This window comes from Bufo gargarizans, chromosome 6, assembly GCF_014858855.1.
Source record: "Bufo gargarizans isolate SCDJY-AF-19 chromosome 6, ASM1485885v1, whole genome shotgun sequence".
NCBI lineage: Eukaryota > Metazoa > Chordata > Amphibia > Anura > Bufonidae > Bufo > Bufo gargarizans.
In genome coordinates this window covers 321725996-321742203 of record NC_058085.1, presented here as the reverse complement: position 1 = coordinate 321742203, position 16208 = coordinate 321725996, and positions in this window count along the sequence as shown.

The following is a 16208-nucleotide window of genomic DNA, read 5'->3' as shown; positions in this document are numbered from 1 at the left end:
TATATTTGAACAAACTGTTCCGTACATAATTAGAATCAGTGACTATGACAAACTCTTTAATATTATGCTCTAAAGCAATCTGAACAGTCTGGTATAGAGCGGCTAACTTGGCTACTTGGCTACTTTTAGCACCAATACTGTATCCTACTGAGACATTGGAGAATTCATCTGTCCAAGTAATTCCAATGCCTGCCACTAGTTTTCTTTCATTTTCTACGGTGGCGTGATAAGCACAACCATCAATATATACACATGGAAGTAGAGTACAATAATCTTCATCATACGTTTTATAAGGGGAAGATTTTTGTTCCTCTAGGAAATCATCTTCTAGCTCTTCATTTTGAGAAGGAGCTGCACAATCATGAAGTTCTGCAAGTCCTTGAGCTACCGGACACTTTTTATTTTGTTTATACCGGACTTCTAAGGGCCACCCTTGCACAGACAAAGTCCAAGCAGTGATTCTACTGTTTGATAAATTTCCATCCCTAATTTTATCACTTTGTAAATATTGGGTTGGTGTGCCGTTTCAATGATGATTTTCTCACCCTAAATATAACTTCTAAAGTTTTCCAGGGCCCAGACTGTGGCTAATAAAGCTTTTTCGCAGTCATTAAACTTTAATTCTACAGGTGACAAAGACTTACTTGCATAAGCAATAACTTTATGCAATTTATCCTGTTTCTAACATAGTACTGCACTAATACTGAGGTCTGTAAACCCAGTTTCCAGATAAAAGGGTTTTACCCCCCTCTGGATAAGCTAGACATGGGGCTTGGGTGAGTTTTCGTTTGAGCTCAATCATGGCTTGCTCCTGATCCTCCCCCATGTCCATGGTACACCTTGTTTCAGTAAGATCAACAATGGTTTACTGATTTTAGCATAATTGTCAATAAACTTATGTGAGTAATTCATCATACCTAAAAATGACCTCAGTTCACTGATATTGGTATGTGTTTTAGACTTCAACACAGCCACTTTCTTCTTTTGGGGATTCAGGCCTTCAGGTCCTTATCACTTCTCCTCTCCACTGCTGAGCTCTGGCCCCTCCTGCACTGATGATGTCATTACAAGTCCTTACCACTTCTCCTCTCCACTGCTGAGCTCCAGCCACTCCTGCATTGATTACATTTTTGGTAATTTAGAAATGCCACACGGACAATTGTTTTTAGGACTCAGAGGCCATATCTGGTAAAAAGAGAATGTACGGTCCCCCTATATTGTACTATGACAACAACAGTCAGCCATATGTTTCAGCTTCATTGCCGCTTCTCTTGTTTGTGATAATTCAGGATAGAAATCAGTGACTTTACCAGTCCAGAGCTCTGACAAACATTATGGGTGTCCCAAGACTGGAGTTTACTGGGACCCAATGGCAGGCTTCTCTTCCTGTAGACCCGATATACATCTGTTCAACTTAGAGCCTCATTTAGAGATGGCATTAGCAATAGCAGGCACTAGATTCTGACCTGGACACTCATTTAAAGGGTTCAGTCTAACTGACAATTTCCCTTTAAGTGAATGTAAATGTAGTGCCCTATAAAGTTATCTTTCCATCTGTAGTTTATACATTACATTATGTGTTCTTATAGGACCTGCAGTATCTCTCATTCCCCCACCTCAACTCCAGGAGGGGGAGGGTTGGTGAGGGGCCCCAGGCTCCAAGTCTCCTTTCTGTGTCCCAGCAAATCAATAACAGGCAGAGCCTCACAGTACACGCAGCACCCTGTGTTTATCAGATGTGTGCCAGGTCATTAAACACATAGCAGGAATCCAGCCGCGCTGTAGCCAGGCATAGAAGTCATGAACAATACAACTTTTTCCCCTACAGAATATTTTTCCATAGCCCCCGTCACCGGCCCCCTGTGTTTGTATGCATACAGTAGGTTTTTCTTGGAAATAAGAGCATTGTTTAAGAGCAGCTTGACGTTGCGTTGCGACCTTACAGGGGGAGATATTTATACTCTACATTAAAACACTGAGAAATACCCTATAAACACTGCGAGACACTGATTTATATAGAAAAGGTATGTCAATGTAGCAGCGGACATACACGTACAGCTATACTGCTGTAAGACACTATCTGTGAGGGCTGTGGCTAATTATCAAGACATGTTCCACTGGGTGAATGTATCTTATATTTGGCAACACCAACAGAGACCCCACAAAATAATAGCTGGGGAAACATGGCAGCCCCATTACCTGCCACATCAAGTATGGAAGTACGGCCACCCAATGGAGCTTCCATGTAAAATGTTGTGTTGAAATTTGGATGCCAAATTAAATTTTTGGGGTTTACTTAGGAGAATTCCTAATTTACACATTGAATTGCAGTTATGTTGCATAGAAGGGATCTTGATAGTAGGGAATTATGGGGCCCAACTGCCTATGTATGGTCAATATTATGTAGGACCTATCCAATGGACCAATGTAGATTGGGGCACCATGGACTCAGCAAACAGCCTCCTATGGTGCAAACCAATCAGAGGGTACAAAAAGTGTAGAAGTTCTTACACGTTTTCATGAATGGGAGATAGACTTTGCTTATGCCCGTAAACATACAAAGTTGGTCAAAGATGGTAGATGACAGAGCCTGACCACTTCCATAGGATCTGCAAACAATCAAAGGTCTATGGAACTTTGGGGAGAAACAAGGATCTAAAAGTTTGGAGGTTGACCTGTATAATATTTTGACAGTTTCTAGAGGAAAGCAGAGACAGTTGAGTCAGGGTTGCCAACCAGATTATTTTTTCTGGACATCTTATCCAAGCCAGCATTTTTTATGGACAAATTCAAAAACTATGAAGAATAATAAAGATTACAAGTTATACAGGTCTATAGCTCAATATACTGATAAGAATGCATTAGCATTATCTACTAGGAACTGTAAAATAATAATTGTTTTAAAGTTATCGAGTGTTTGTGGGCATTATAAAAGGACATTTGTACCTCTTGATGGAAGTGGTAGAGCCTACACCATTCCTTGCTAATGCCAAAATACAGCTTATTAGTACCCGTCTCTTGTAATAGTCAGTATGAATGGTGTAAGGCAGTTGTATTCAATTGGTCAGCAAGAGACAAAGATGAGGAAGAATATAGAGGTCACTGTCTTGGTCCACTGCCAGAAAACTCTTAATTTGCTACCTGTCTTCTTCACCACTCCGTTTAAGCTACCCATAAGTATTTACCAGAGCCATTTGCAAGGCAGGTTGGATTTGGCTGTTAGGGACTCAGGTTACATTTGTGGAGTCAGATGGCAGAAGACAGATGTTAGCTCACAGGTAGCAGACCTATCAGATGCAAAAGATTAGCAGTAGAGAAGAGAAGCTGTAGTACAATCAATTCACCAGGAGTGAGAATTGAATCCAATACAGTAGATAGGAGGTTAATCCAGAGACAAACCAAAGTAAGGTCACCAGGATGTGAGGGATACCACCCCTCGTGCCCGCTTGATGTCAACTATGTCGAGCTCACGAGATGCGGTATGGTCCCTGGTTACCAGGACGTGACGCTACGCCCTCCTAGAGGAGCCCGTAAGGTCAGCTTGGTACAGTTTACACAGACACTTCCTGTCCACGCGGGCACAGAGAGGCAACAAGCTGCCACAGTGAAAATATATCTCATTTGATATAAGCCCAGTCTGCTAACAGGATTATATAGGGTGAGAAACAAACCCGCGGTAGCTTATAACTAGGCCGAAACCCGGACGTGGGGATTCGTGATCGAGATACAAGACAGTACAAGATTAAATTATATATTTAATTGCCTTAAGGGCACACTAGGTAACACAATATACACTAAGAAAATATACAGTGGTCTGAGGTTACAAATACAGGTAATATGGTACAAACAGTTCAAGTCAGTTACCGGGTAGATGAATGTTCCTTTGGGTTATTGTTAGTCCTTTGGTGCATTCACATGGAGGGCAGTGATGTCAGCTGGTTGCAGGTCCCTCTAAACACATGGCACAATGTGACTCTCCTTCAGAGAAAAGACACGCCCGCTTGATGGCACAAGCCTTTTAAACTGTAGTCGACACCTCCTCTGGGAAGGGTTCACTCCCCCTCTTCTGGGCTGGCATTAAATGACCCACAAAACCCTTTAGGGTTCATAGAACCAGACCAGAACGTCACAGGGGGATGGTTCTGGGACTAACAGATCCGCCTGGGTTCCGGCTACAAGTAGAGTCCAAACATGGTACTCTTATTTGGTTTCTGTGGGGAGGTATGTATATCTCCCCTCCCTGGCCTCCCACCACCACACTAGGACCATGGGCATGTTCATCGTGGCCACCAGGACACAAATATGTATCCTGTTTGCGCCTGCGATGGCTGGGCGATTCATAATTCCTTATAAATTGCCGGTTCCATGCTGTCTGCTAGATTTGATTCAACTGGAGAATGGCTTAGACCCCCTGCGGGGAGGTTTTCCTGCAGGATCCATGCTGTCTAAATGGGGGGTGAAATTGTAAACAAAGGTGGCCTGCAAGATGTTCTCTGCCATATGGCTGGGGCTTTGAAGCAGGGCCCTCCTGTAGAGCTCACTACCTCTGCTACCTTTCAGCAAATGGTGGGTGTGGAGACATGGCTGATAGTAAATATTAATCCATATTTCTCACACCTCCCCCTTTTAGAGGGCACTAGGGGAAGCACATTCCTGTGTTTCCCCGTGCGCCCATCCGCACCCTCTCTGGTGGCTAATGGCAAAGTGGTACGGCTGGAGTGCAAGGCTTCCGCGTACCCACCTCCCATTCGTTACTGGCCAATGGAGTCATCCTGACGGAGCATGACACCGAGGCCACAATTACTGGTGTCAGGCGGTATTATAAACGGCTGCACGAAGTCGGCTGCTTGTAGTACCAGGAAGCTGGAAAGGGTGTCCTTCAGCGCTGGGAAGGCCGTCTCGCAGTTGTTTGTCCAATCGACTGCAGAGGGCAGCTTTTCCCTGGTGCGGTCTGTCAGGGACCTTGCCAGGCGACTATAGTGGGGCGCGAACCCCCGATAGTACCTGACGTTGACCAGGAAGGACGTCACCTGGTGCTTGTCCCGGGGGGGTGAGCCAGGATGTGTCCACTCTCCCGGGCCCTGGTTCCAAAGCTTCCCCGCCTGCCCGGGGCCGCTCGCTCATGCCCAGCTGGCACTTTCCTGGCGTAAGGGTCAAGCATGCCTGGCAGATCTGCCCGAGCATCTGCGCCAGAGGCTCTCGGGGATCCTCCCATGTAGGACCGAAGACAGCAATGACCTCCAAGTACACGGCCGCGTACCCTTCAAGTGCCTTAAGCAGCTTGACCATCCGCATAGAAGTGGCAGGGGCATACTCCATGCCCAACGGCATCTCGGTGGACGCCGTCCTTCCGGGCGTTTTGATGAACAGTTCCCAGAAGGGGCGGCATTCCGGGAGGGCACCCGCCCTCTGCTCATGATGCACCTGCATCAGTTTCACGGGGAAGGCCTTCTGCCTTCCCCGGGCGTGGACCAGAGTGACCAGGTACATCCTGGCATTGAGCCGCTGGTGCGCGAGGTACGGGCCCTCCCAGGCCACCTGAAGCTTGTCCTGAGGTACGGGAACCAGCATCCACGCTTGCTGACCCACCTGATGGATCCTCTCACAAGCCGTCTGGTCGTACCACTGCTTCTGGACGGTCTGGGCCTGCCCCATACTGTCGTGCACTAACCGCGACAAGGCCTGCGCCTTTTCCTGGAAGCGCACGACACACTCGATGACCGACACCCCAGGGGTGACTACATCTCATGTCCAGGCCTCTGACTTAGCGGCCCCTGGGTATCTGGCCATCGGAATCTCGTGCGCAATCCACAAAAACTCCGCCCTGAACGGATAATGTACCACAAATTGTTGGTCCCTAGGCCACGCCTCCAGTAAGCCCTGTTGGACCAATTCCTGGCACAACCGTCCTTGGTCCCAGACCACCCTCTGGAAGTCTGAGTCCAAGGGAGGCCGTGCCACCTGCTCCGTGAGAGCTTTCAAGCTGTCGCTAGCCCCTAACACCACCTGAAACCCCTGGTAGGATGTGGTCAGAATAGATAAGACTGCCACGTCCTCTGTCAGGTCCCTGGGACCTGTCTCCTGGCTTCTATCTGACTTGGCAGCCACTGAGTCGAAAGGGGAAAGTCATCAGACCCCTGAGGGGCCCCAGCACTCTCACTGCACGTGACAGCAGCTATGGCCGCTTCCACCACTGGTAGTGCCTGCTTTCCTTTGGCTTCCGACCAAGTTGCCAGTCCAGATGGACTAACCTGGCCCTCTTGCATCCCAGTTGGGGAGAAACCCTGCACTGAGGCTTTACCTGGGAGCCCTACTTCTCCTGGGACAGCCCGGACCTAATTTGCATCCTCCTCCCTGGAGCTGTCTGCCCCCTGCTTGTCCCCTCAGTAGCCACACCTGAGGACAACAGGTCCCAGCATGCTTGCTGGCCACACCCTGGTGTGTGACCTCTAGGTGTCGGCGGCCACGTACTTAGACACAAGCCGCCCCATGTCCGTCCCAAGCAAAACACTGGCAGGGATATTTGAGGATACCCCCACCTCCCTTACTCATCGACCGGCGCCCCAGTCCAAATAGACCTTGGCGACGGGCAGCGACAGTTCTACTCCTCCAATCCCGGAGACAGTGAGGGATCTCCCGGGCAATAAATTATGGGGTGCCACCAGTTCAGGCCGTACCAGAGTCATCTCAGCGCCGATGTCTCTAAGTCCCATGGCCACGGCCTGGCCCACGGTGACCGGATGAAAATTGTCAAGGGACCTCCCACCCCCCCCCACCCACACATAACACAGTGGACGGTTTCCGGGTTGATGACTGGGATGGGTCCCTCGGGCGCTGGGGACACATGGCTTTGAAGTGTCCTGGCTGCTTACACAGGTGGCAAAGTTGAGGTTCCCCCACTGATGTGAAAATGTAGCAGGGGCTGGTGCCCACTTGGGCCTAGAACAGGGGTAGAAGGTGCAGCATACGTCTTACCCCCTCTCCAGCCGACAGGTTTCCGGGCCTCTGAAGTCCTGTTGTTGGAGTATTTATCGACCAGGGCTGCTATTACGGAGGCCCCCTTTTGGCTTCCAGTCGCGAAGGTACTGCTGTAGGTCCTCTGGGCAATTCCACAAGAACTGCTCTGTGGCGATCAGCTCCTTTAGCTGCTGGACGGTGGTGAGCTCCAATCTTGTGGTCCATTGATCAACCGCTGGACTGCGTCCTCCCCGCCACCATTCATAGCATTGGCCATCATACAATGTTGTTAGTCGACAAGCAACAACAAAAAATAATAAAAAAATATAATTCATTTTATTGTAAAAAAATATATAACATATCGTGATATACATAAAAGTAAAGATAACAGGGGAGAGAACCAGCAGAAAGGCACATGCCACAATCTACTGGCCTATACCACTGTCACCCACCAAAAGATGTAAAACATATCAGGTATACAGATAATATATATAAAAATAATCCAGTTGCTAAAAAGCAATAATAATAATAATAATGCTACTGTAGCTCAATATAGGACATTAGATCATCACCTAAGTACATAACTGTCAGAAGGGACAGTAAAATCTCAATGAGAATAATAGAGATGATAGAGACGCTAGCCAAAGACAGGAATTCAGCAGAGGCTAAATCTAGCAATGCATGACCCTATAGTAAAGGGTAAACTGAGCCCAGCAGAAAGTCATAATCAAATCAATGTATACCGCGAGACATGATGGGGGGTGAAGACAGCAGCACAAGTCAGGATAGGAACCTCGACGCGCGTTTCGCCTCTGCTTCGTCGGGAGGTAGCTTTGCTCCTTGTGATACTGGCAGTCATTGTAACTGATGAGCACTGACACAGACTGCAACCTGATGCACACATCTTATTGTATTTGCACTCAGACTGTCTAGTGTTGAGCTAATCTTAAGACTCCAGTGGCAAAAGCTACTGCTGGTAGTCTTTAATGTGTGGGAGTATGCGTCTCACACTCACACTAGTATCTTGATCCCACTTTGCTGCCACCAATATGTGAGGGATACCACCCCTCGTGCCCGCTTGACGTCAACTACGTCAAGCTCACGAGACGCGGTATGGTCCCTGGTTACCAAGATGTGATGTTATGCCCTCCTGGAGGAGCCTGTAAGGTCAGCTTGGTACAGTTTACACAGACACCTCCTGTCCACACGGACACACAGAGGCAACAAGCTGAGAGAGCCTTTTCACTGCCACAGTGAAACAGCGCTTTCTCAGCCCGGATAATCTGCCACCAGCTTCTCGTTTGATATAAACCCGGTCCGCTAACGGGATTATTTAGGGTGAGAAACAAACCCGCAGTAGCTTATAACTAGGCCGAAACCCGGACGTGGGGATTTGTGATCGAGATACAAGACAGTACAAGATTAAATTATATATTTAATCGCCTTAAGGGCACACTAGGTAACACAATATACACTATGAATATATACAGTGGCCTGAGGTTACAAATAGTTGTAATATGGTACAAACAGGATTACACAGAGTTCAAGTCAGGTACCGTATAGATGAATGTTCCTTTGGGTTATGGTTAGTCCTTTGCTGCATTCACATGGAGAGCAGTGATGTCAGCTGGTCCCTCTAAACACATGGCACAATGTGACCCTCCTTCAGAGAAAAGACACGCCCGCTTGCTGGCACAAGCCTTTTAAACTGTAGTCGGCCCCTCCTCTGGGAAGGGTCCACTCCCTCTCTTCTGGGCTGGCATTAAATGACCCACAAAACCCTTTAGGGTTCATAGCTCCAGACTAGAATAGGTTCCGGCTACAAGTAGAGTCCAAACATGGTACCGTTATTTAGTTTCTGTGGGGAGGTATGTATATCTCCCCTCCCTGGCCTCCCACCACCACACTAGGACAATGGGCATGTTCATCGTGGCCACCGGGACTCAAATATGTATCCGGTTTGTGCCTGCGATGGCCGGGTGATTCATAATTCCTTATAAATCGACAGTTCCATGCTGTCTGCTAGATTTGATTGAACTGGGGAATGGCTTAGACCCCCTGCAGGGAGGTTTTCTGGCAGGATCCATGCTGTCTGAATGGGGTGTGAAATTGTAAACAAAGGTGGCCTGCAAGAAGTTCTCTGCCATATGGCTGTGGCTTTGAAGCAGGGCCCTCCTGTGGAGCTCACTACCTCTGCTAACTTTCAGCAAATGGTGGGTGTGGGGACATGGCTGACAGTAAATATTAATCCATATTCCTCACACAGGAGTTCTAAGCAGAAGTTGAACGTGGCATAGTGTACAAACAAAGTAACAGGAGCCAGGACACATATTAATCACAAGGAAAGACAAGCAGCAAATACCAGTTTTAAATCTCCCACCTTGTTCTTGGTTTGGACACTGAGCCAGGAACCTGATTGGCATGGCCTCCAGATTTGACTTGAGGCTACTCCTAAGAGAATTATCTTAGTGGCCTCCCAGGTTTTCACCCTTTAACCCCTGTACAGGAATCTAGATTCCACTTCTGGGGAATCATCATGCCACTACCCCTTGGAGTAGTCTCTGTTTAAGTGATTCCTAACCCAAAGGATTCAAGAGTCACTGGTCGAAGCACTGAGGGATCAGGCAGAACAGTAGTAAGGGACAGGTTGAGGTCCTGGCGGGCAGAGTATGTGCAATTCGATAAACAGTTGGAGGTCAGGGAGGCAGTTCTGTGTCAGGACGGAGATCAAGCAACAGCCAGGTCAGGCAGAGAAGGCTCAGTTCTAGAGGTCAGGCAGAAGTCAGTACATGGAACAGGCAAAAGAACAAACAGCACATCTTTTCAGGAAACTAGCCAACTAGAACCTATTGCTCAGTGTGAAGGTGCCTAAAGTACTTCAGGGTAACCATCCATTGGCTGGGGAAAATTCGGATGTGCATGGGAAGGCTTTTTAAAAGCCACATGCGTGCAGGAGGCCCCTCTGTAGGCTAGGAGACAGGATGCTAGCGGGACTGGGCTGTTGGAGCAGGGGCATAGCTATAGGGGGTGCACAGGTAGCAGTCACTACCTGGCCCAGGAGCCTGAGGGGGCCCAAAAAACCTTCTGCCACATAAGAAGACACCAGCATTATAGAAAGTGCATGCTGGTCAAGTTACACCTCTGCCGTTTCAATTTTTGCCTCAAGCAGCATGAAGGCTATGTGTTTCCCTGCCCCTGGCCACAAAGCACTGAGGCAAGGGAGCCCTCAAGCTGAATTCTTGCACCAGGGTCCATGAGTGTTTAGCTACTCCCCTGTGTTGGAGCATTGGAGCTATGAAGTGGGTGAGCAAGGCAACGGCTGTACACAATAGCAGGAGAAGAACAGCAGTGAGCACAGACTATCTTCATAACACAGACTGATAGGTGGCTGGCATGGCAACTCTACTAGAATAGCCGTGTGCTGGTTTGTTGGTCAGTAAATTTCTGACACTGTTGCAGCCAGAGCTCGCTGGGAGATGTGGTTTTGCCATATCTAGAGAGACGCAGAGCAAGAGTTTGGAGATCAGAAATATGATAATAAGTAGTGGAAAAGTCGTTCAAGGAGAACATGGGAAGACCAAAGAATCACTATTAAATGTTTCATTTCTACAGGATTATTTTTCTTAGCTGAGGCTAATTTTACATTTTCATTTGGGCAGGCATCCAATAGTCAGAATATAGTCAGTGTCCATTTTATAGAGTTTTCCATGCTTTTACAGAATGTTAAAACCTTTGAACACTGATTGAAATGTCTTAGGCTACTTTCACACTCGCGTTTTGGCTTTCCGTTTGTGAGATCCGTTCAGGGCTCTCACAAGCGGTCCAAAATGGATCAGTTTAGCCCTAATGCATTTTGAATGGAAAATGATCCACTCAGATTCCATCAGTTTGCCTCCGATCAGTCTCCATTCCACTCTAGAGGCGGACATCAAAACGCTGCCTGCAGCGTTTTGCTGTCCACTTGACGAAATTGAGCCAAACGGATTCGCCCTGGCACGCAATGTAAGTCAAAGGGGACGGATCCGTTTTCTCTGACAGAATCTAGCACAATAGAAAACGGATCTGTCTCCCATTGACTTTCAATGGAGTTCATGACGGATCCATCTTGGCTATGTTACAGAAAATACAAACGCATCCGTTCATGACGGATGCATGCGGTTGTATTATTGTAACTGATCCGTTTTTGCAGATCCATGATGTATCCGCCCAAACTGCAAGTGTCAAAGTAGCCTTAGTTGTCGTATGTATGGTTGGCTATAGGTGAATAAAGATGGAGCTGATATGGATGAAATATAGTAAGAGTCTGAAGTACATACAGCTGGAGTAGAGAATGAGCAGAAAATTAATATAGATTGAGAAGGGCAAAATCACGAGTACAGATTTAGTAGATACAAGTAGGGCAGGGCACTAAAGTGATTACAAATGGAGTGACGCATGGTCCTAGGGTGGATGCAGATGGATTGGAGAATGGTCTTAGGGTGGATGCAGATGGAGTGGAGCATGATCCAAGGGTATATGCAGATGGAGTGGATCATCGTTGTAGGATTGATGCAGGGGGCTTAGAGCATGGTTCTAGTGTCAATATAGATAGGGTGGAACATGTCCCTATAGAAGATATCGATGGAGTGACACAAATGAGTCTGACAGGGCTATAAGTGGATACAGATAGACCAGATTATGAGCCATAGGTGGATACAGTTTGAGTTCTGTAGATCGTATAGTACTGTAATGCACATAGAATAGAGAAGGACCCTAAATTTGATACAGATGGAGAAGATCATGAGTGTAAATTAAATACAAATGTACTTTATCACAGTCCCAATGTGGATACAGACAGATATTATAAGAGACTACAATACAATATACACAGATGGAGAAGAGAATTGGATGCCATTGCTTTAGAAAAACTGAAGGGAGATAAAAATTGACATAACATTATGAGTACAGCTGTGGGTGGACATGTAAGAAGGTTTAAAACAGTTTTGACCCTCTCAACAAGAAAATCATATATCCTTCACAGTTACGCCTGTTGTTTTGGATTACCATAGACGCTGTTAAACTTTTGAACTGTTATGTGACTGCTATTGCTGTGGGCATGCCAGCTTTCCTGTGAGATGACAGCGAGGAAAGGGTTAAGTGTTAGTGCATCATTGTGGGTAAAACACCCAATATATTGTGGCCATGGTAAAGAGATGTATTTTGCTGTGTGCTGATGTCAAAGGTAGCCTCTGACCTGGCTTTCTGTCCCTATTGGAAGCCAAATACCCAGGACAGAAGGTCAATAGGATTATTGAGTGCACTGTGATTATTGTAGAAACTACACTGTGAACTGTGACCAGAGGATGTTAACTGACAGTGGCAATGGTGAGCTGAGTCAGAACGGAGGTCACACTCAACTGTACTCACACTGAGAGGGCATTCCTGAGAGTCTATATATAAGTGCAGATAGTGCCTTATGGTCAATCAGAGACACAGCCAGCTTAGACAAAAAGCTTGGAAAATACTGCTTCCTGAAAAGCAATACTCCTGTGTGATATTCAGCTAGCAAGTTGAGGTGTGTGGCACTAATCAGAAGAGTGAACTACCTCGGAACATAGCTGAGCACTGAGGTGAAAGGGGGTAACCTGAAGTAGAGTAAGTCTACTTATACTTCCTAGATATCACATCCTGATTGCAGACAACAGTCCTGTGGAGAATCCAGGCTCACCTAGACCAATCAGCCTGCTAAAATATAAGCTGCAACTTGCTATATGTTGAAAAGAAAAAGATACCATGAAGTATGCACAGTGAGTTGGGAGGATAGAGATGCAAAAACATGGAGGCCTTTGTTTATTTTGTGCACTGGGATGCCACAAGTAGAGACCGTGGCCTATGAGCAGCTACAGCCATCTTTTTTGCTGCCAAGCTAGAGACTCCATCCAGAGTAATGATGTCAAGGAAAGTGCTATGCATGCCAAGGGAGAGGTATTAACATGCTGCCTCTGACTAGCCTGTGCCCTCATTGAGAGACTTTTGTAACCATAACCGTTTTGCCCCTCATAAGACTGTAACAACTGTTTCCTCTTGTAGGACTGATTGTAGCCTCATGCGTGTCCAGTAAAAGCCTTTGTTCAACATTAACTCTGTGTCCAACTGTTCCTTCCACCAACCTTGAGTGGGGAACCACATATATCACTCACATGTCAAAAAGATCCTGTGGAAAAATCTGACACCCTTTATAGAAAGTGGAGTAACCCTTACATGTAAAGGAATGCCAGGTGAGACCAGGATAAGTGTCATATGGTGGATAGAGATGCAGCAGACCACAACCATCACATAGTTTCAGATGGAAGACAGTGTGATAAACCAAATACACAGAATTGCTTTTATGATGAAAGCAGCCCTTATAAAACGTGTAAGTGACAGATGTCATTATGTCAGTAATGGAGGAGCACAGCGTATTAGATGAATCAGCCTATACAAGGTCAGTAGGAGTAGGTTAAATAGTAACTCACTGCTGGTGTTGGTCAATAGAAAAGTGAGAATCACCAGCTGAGCAAGTATATGTATGTGTAATATTTCAAGGGGTGTTCTATTCAAGTTACTGGCATGTAGTAGTGACCCACCTCAGCAAGTAAATGGCTGAACGGCAATCACTACCATTATGGGAGTTGTAGATTTGCAACAGCTGAAGAGCCACAGGTTGAAGAACATGGCTCTAGGACAGGGATCAGCAACCTTCGGCACTCCAGCTGTTCCGAAACAGACTCCCAGAATCCTCCTTTCGCTTCTAGGGGAGTTACAAGTACATGTGACATACCCTAATTTAAAGGGATCTTCCTCTGTGAAAGATAAAGCACAGCACCCCATTTAGTCTAACAATCAGCAAGGTTGTTGGTTTACAGTCCCCAAAATAGCACATCTTAGGTAGGAGTGGAAAAAAATGCTGCAAAATAAAAATTATAAATAAAAAAAATAGAAGCGTTAATAGTTCATGTTATCAATTATGAAAATGAATGAACAAAAGAAAAATCAAATCAATATTTTGTGTGACCACCCTTTGCCTTCAACTCAGCATCAATTCTTCAAGGTACACCTGAACACAGATTTTGAAGGAACTCTGCCGGGGGGTTGTTCCAAACATCTTGGAGAACTAACCATGGATCTTCTATGCTTCTGTTTCTTCATGTAATCTCAGACAGACTGGATGATGTTGAGATCAGACCTCTGTGAGGGCCATATCATCACTTCCAGAACTCCTTGTTCTTCTTCTGAAGATAGTTCTTAATGACATTGGCATTATGTTTGGGGTCATTGTCCTGCTGCAGAATAAATTTGGAGCCAGATGCCTCTCTGATGGTATTGTATCTGCCTGTATTTCTCAGTATTGAGGACACGTTTAATCCTGAACAAATTCCCAACTCTGTTTGCTGAAATGCAGCCTCAAACTTGTTAGAAACTTCCACCATGCTTTGCTGTTGCCTGCAGACACTCATTATTGTACCGCTGTCCAGCCCTTCGGCGAACAAACTGCCTCCTGTCCTAGCCAAGTATTTCTATTTTTGATCAGTCCAGAGGACCTGCTGACATTTTTTGCACCATAGTTCCTATGTTTTTGTGCATAGTTGCTTTTGGCCGCAATTCTTCCTTGAAGACCACTTCTGACCAGGCTTCTCCAAACAGTAGATGGGTGTACCTGTGTCCCACTGGTTTCTTCCAGTTCTGAGCTGATGGCACTGATGGGCATCTCCCGATTTCTAAAGGAAGTATTTGGCTGTAAGAGACGGCTGTTTGTTCACCAAAGGTGTGGAGATGACAAATAGAGATTAGGATTTGGTCAGGATTAATGGTGTCCTCAATGCTGACAAATGGCCATGCAATTTTTTTCATTGTCCCATTCCAAGAGCTATTCATTTTTTTTCCCCGTCAATGTAGCCACATAAGGGCCTGTTTTTGCGAGACAAGATGTTTTTAATGGCACCATTTTCGGGTCCACATAACTTACTGATTAACTTTTAGTAAATCTTTCTAGGGGAATGGAAAAAAACAGCAAAAGACAGCGTAAAAAAAAATAGGAGCCCTGGAATTGATGCTATGGCCCCACAGAGCCCTGATCTCAACATTATCCAGTCTGTCTGAGATTACATAAAGAGACAGAAATATTTGAGCAAGCCTACATCTGCAGAAGATCTGAGGTTAGTTCTCAAAGATGTTTGGAAAAACCTCTGTGCCAAGTTCCTTCAAAAATCAGTATACCTAGAACTAATGCTGTGTTGATGCAAAGGGTGGTCACCCCAGATAATGGTTTTGATTTAGATTTCTCTTGTTTGTTCACTTTGGATTTTGTTAATTGATATTAACACTTAGATTTTTGAAAGCGTTCTTACTTTGCAGCATTTTTCCCTAAAACCTTTGCACAGTACTGTATGTGTATAAATATAAAGTATTGTACAATGATCCTCCAGAGGTCATGTCCATCCACATATCATTAATAATAATACAATCACTGTCTGGACTGTAGGATGATCCATGGGATTCCCATGTATGGCGCACAAAGCTATGGGAGCTGAGGCAATAATCTTCCTTACAGTCACAGGATGGAGTACGGCGTCTTTTTTTATTGTTAACCCTCTGTGAACCACACTTCAGATCCAAAATCCTGTGTCCATACAGCATTAAAATGTATGGGTTTCACATAGGCAAACTTTACAGCATTAAAACGAAGTTCGGGAACGAATCGACTTTGGATCTTGGATCTGAAACGCAATTCGCTCACCCCTACCTGTCAACATAAATCCACTGATAAACCAGGCACAAGGGGGGGAGATTTATCAAACTATTGTAAAGAAAAACTGGTTTAGTTGTCCATAGCAACCAATCATATTCCACCTTTCATTCTCCAAAGGAGCTCTGAAAAATGAAAGGTGGAATCTGATTGGTTGCGATTGGCAACTAAGCCATTTTTCCTTTACAATAGTTTTATAAATCTCCCCCAATGCCTTGTAGGGCTAGCTCACATGAATGTAATGATACCTTTCACTTAGGGCTCATGCAGACAGCTGTTGCACTGCCGTGCCCGTATCGTGGCCCTCGGACCCCGTGGGGTTTCTCTCCGTGCCTTCGCACCACAAAAAATAGAATGTTCTATTTTTTTGTGGTGCGGACAGATCACAGACCCATTCACGTTAAATAAGTCTGCATCCGTCTGCGGAAACCGCATGGATAATGCCCGGAACCATTGTGCATGAGCCCTTAGTGACCCATTGCTTTAT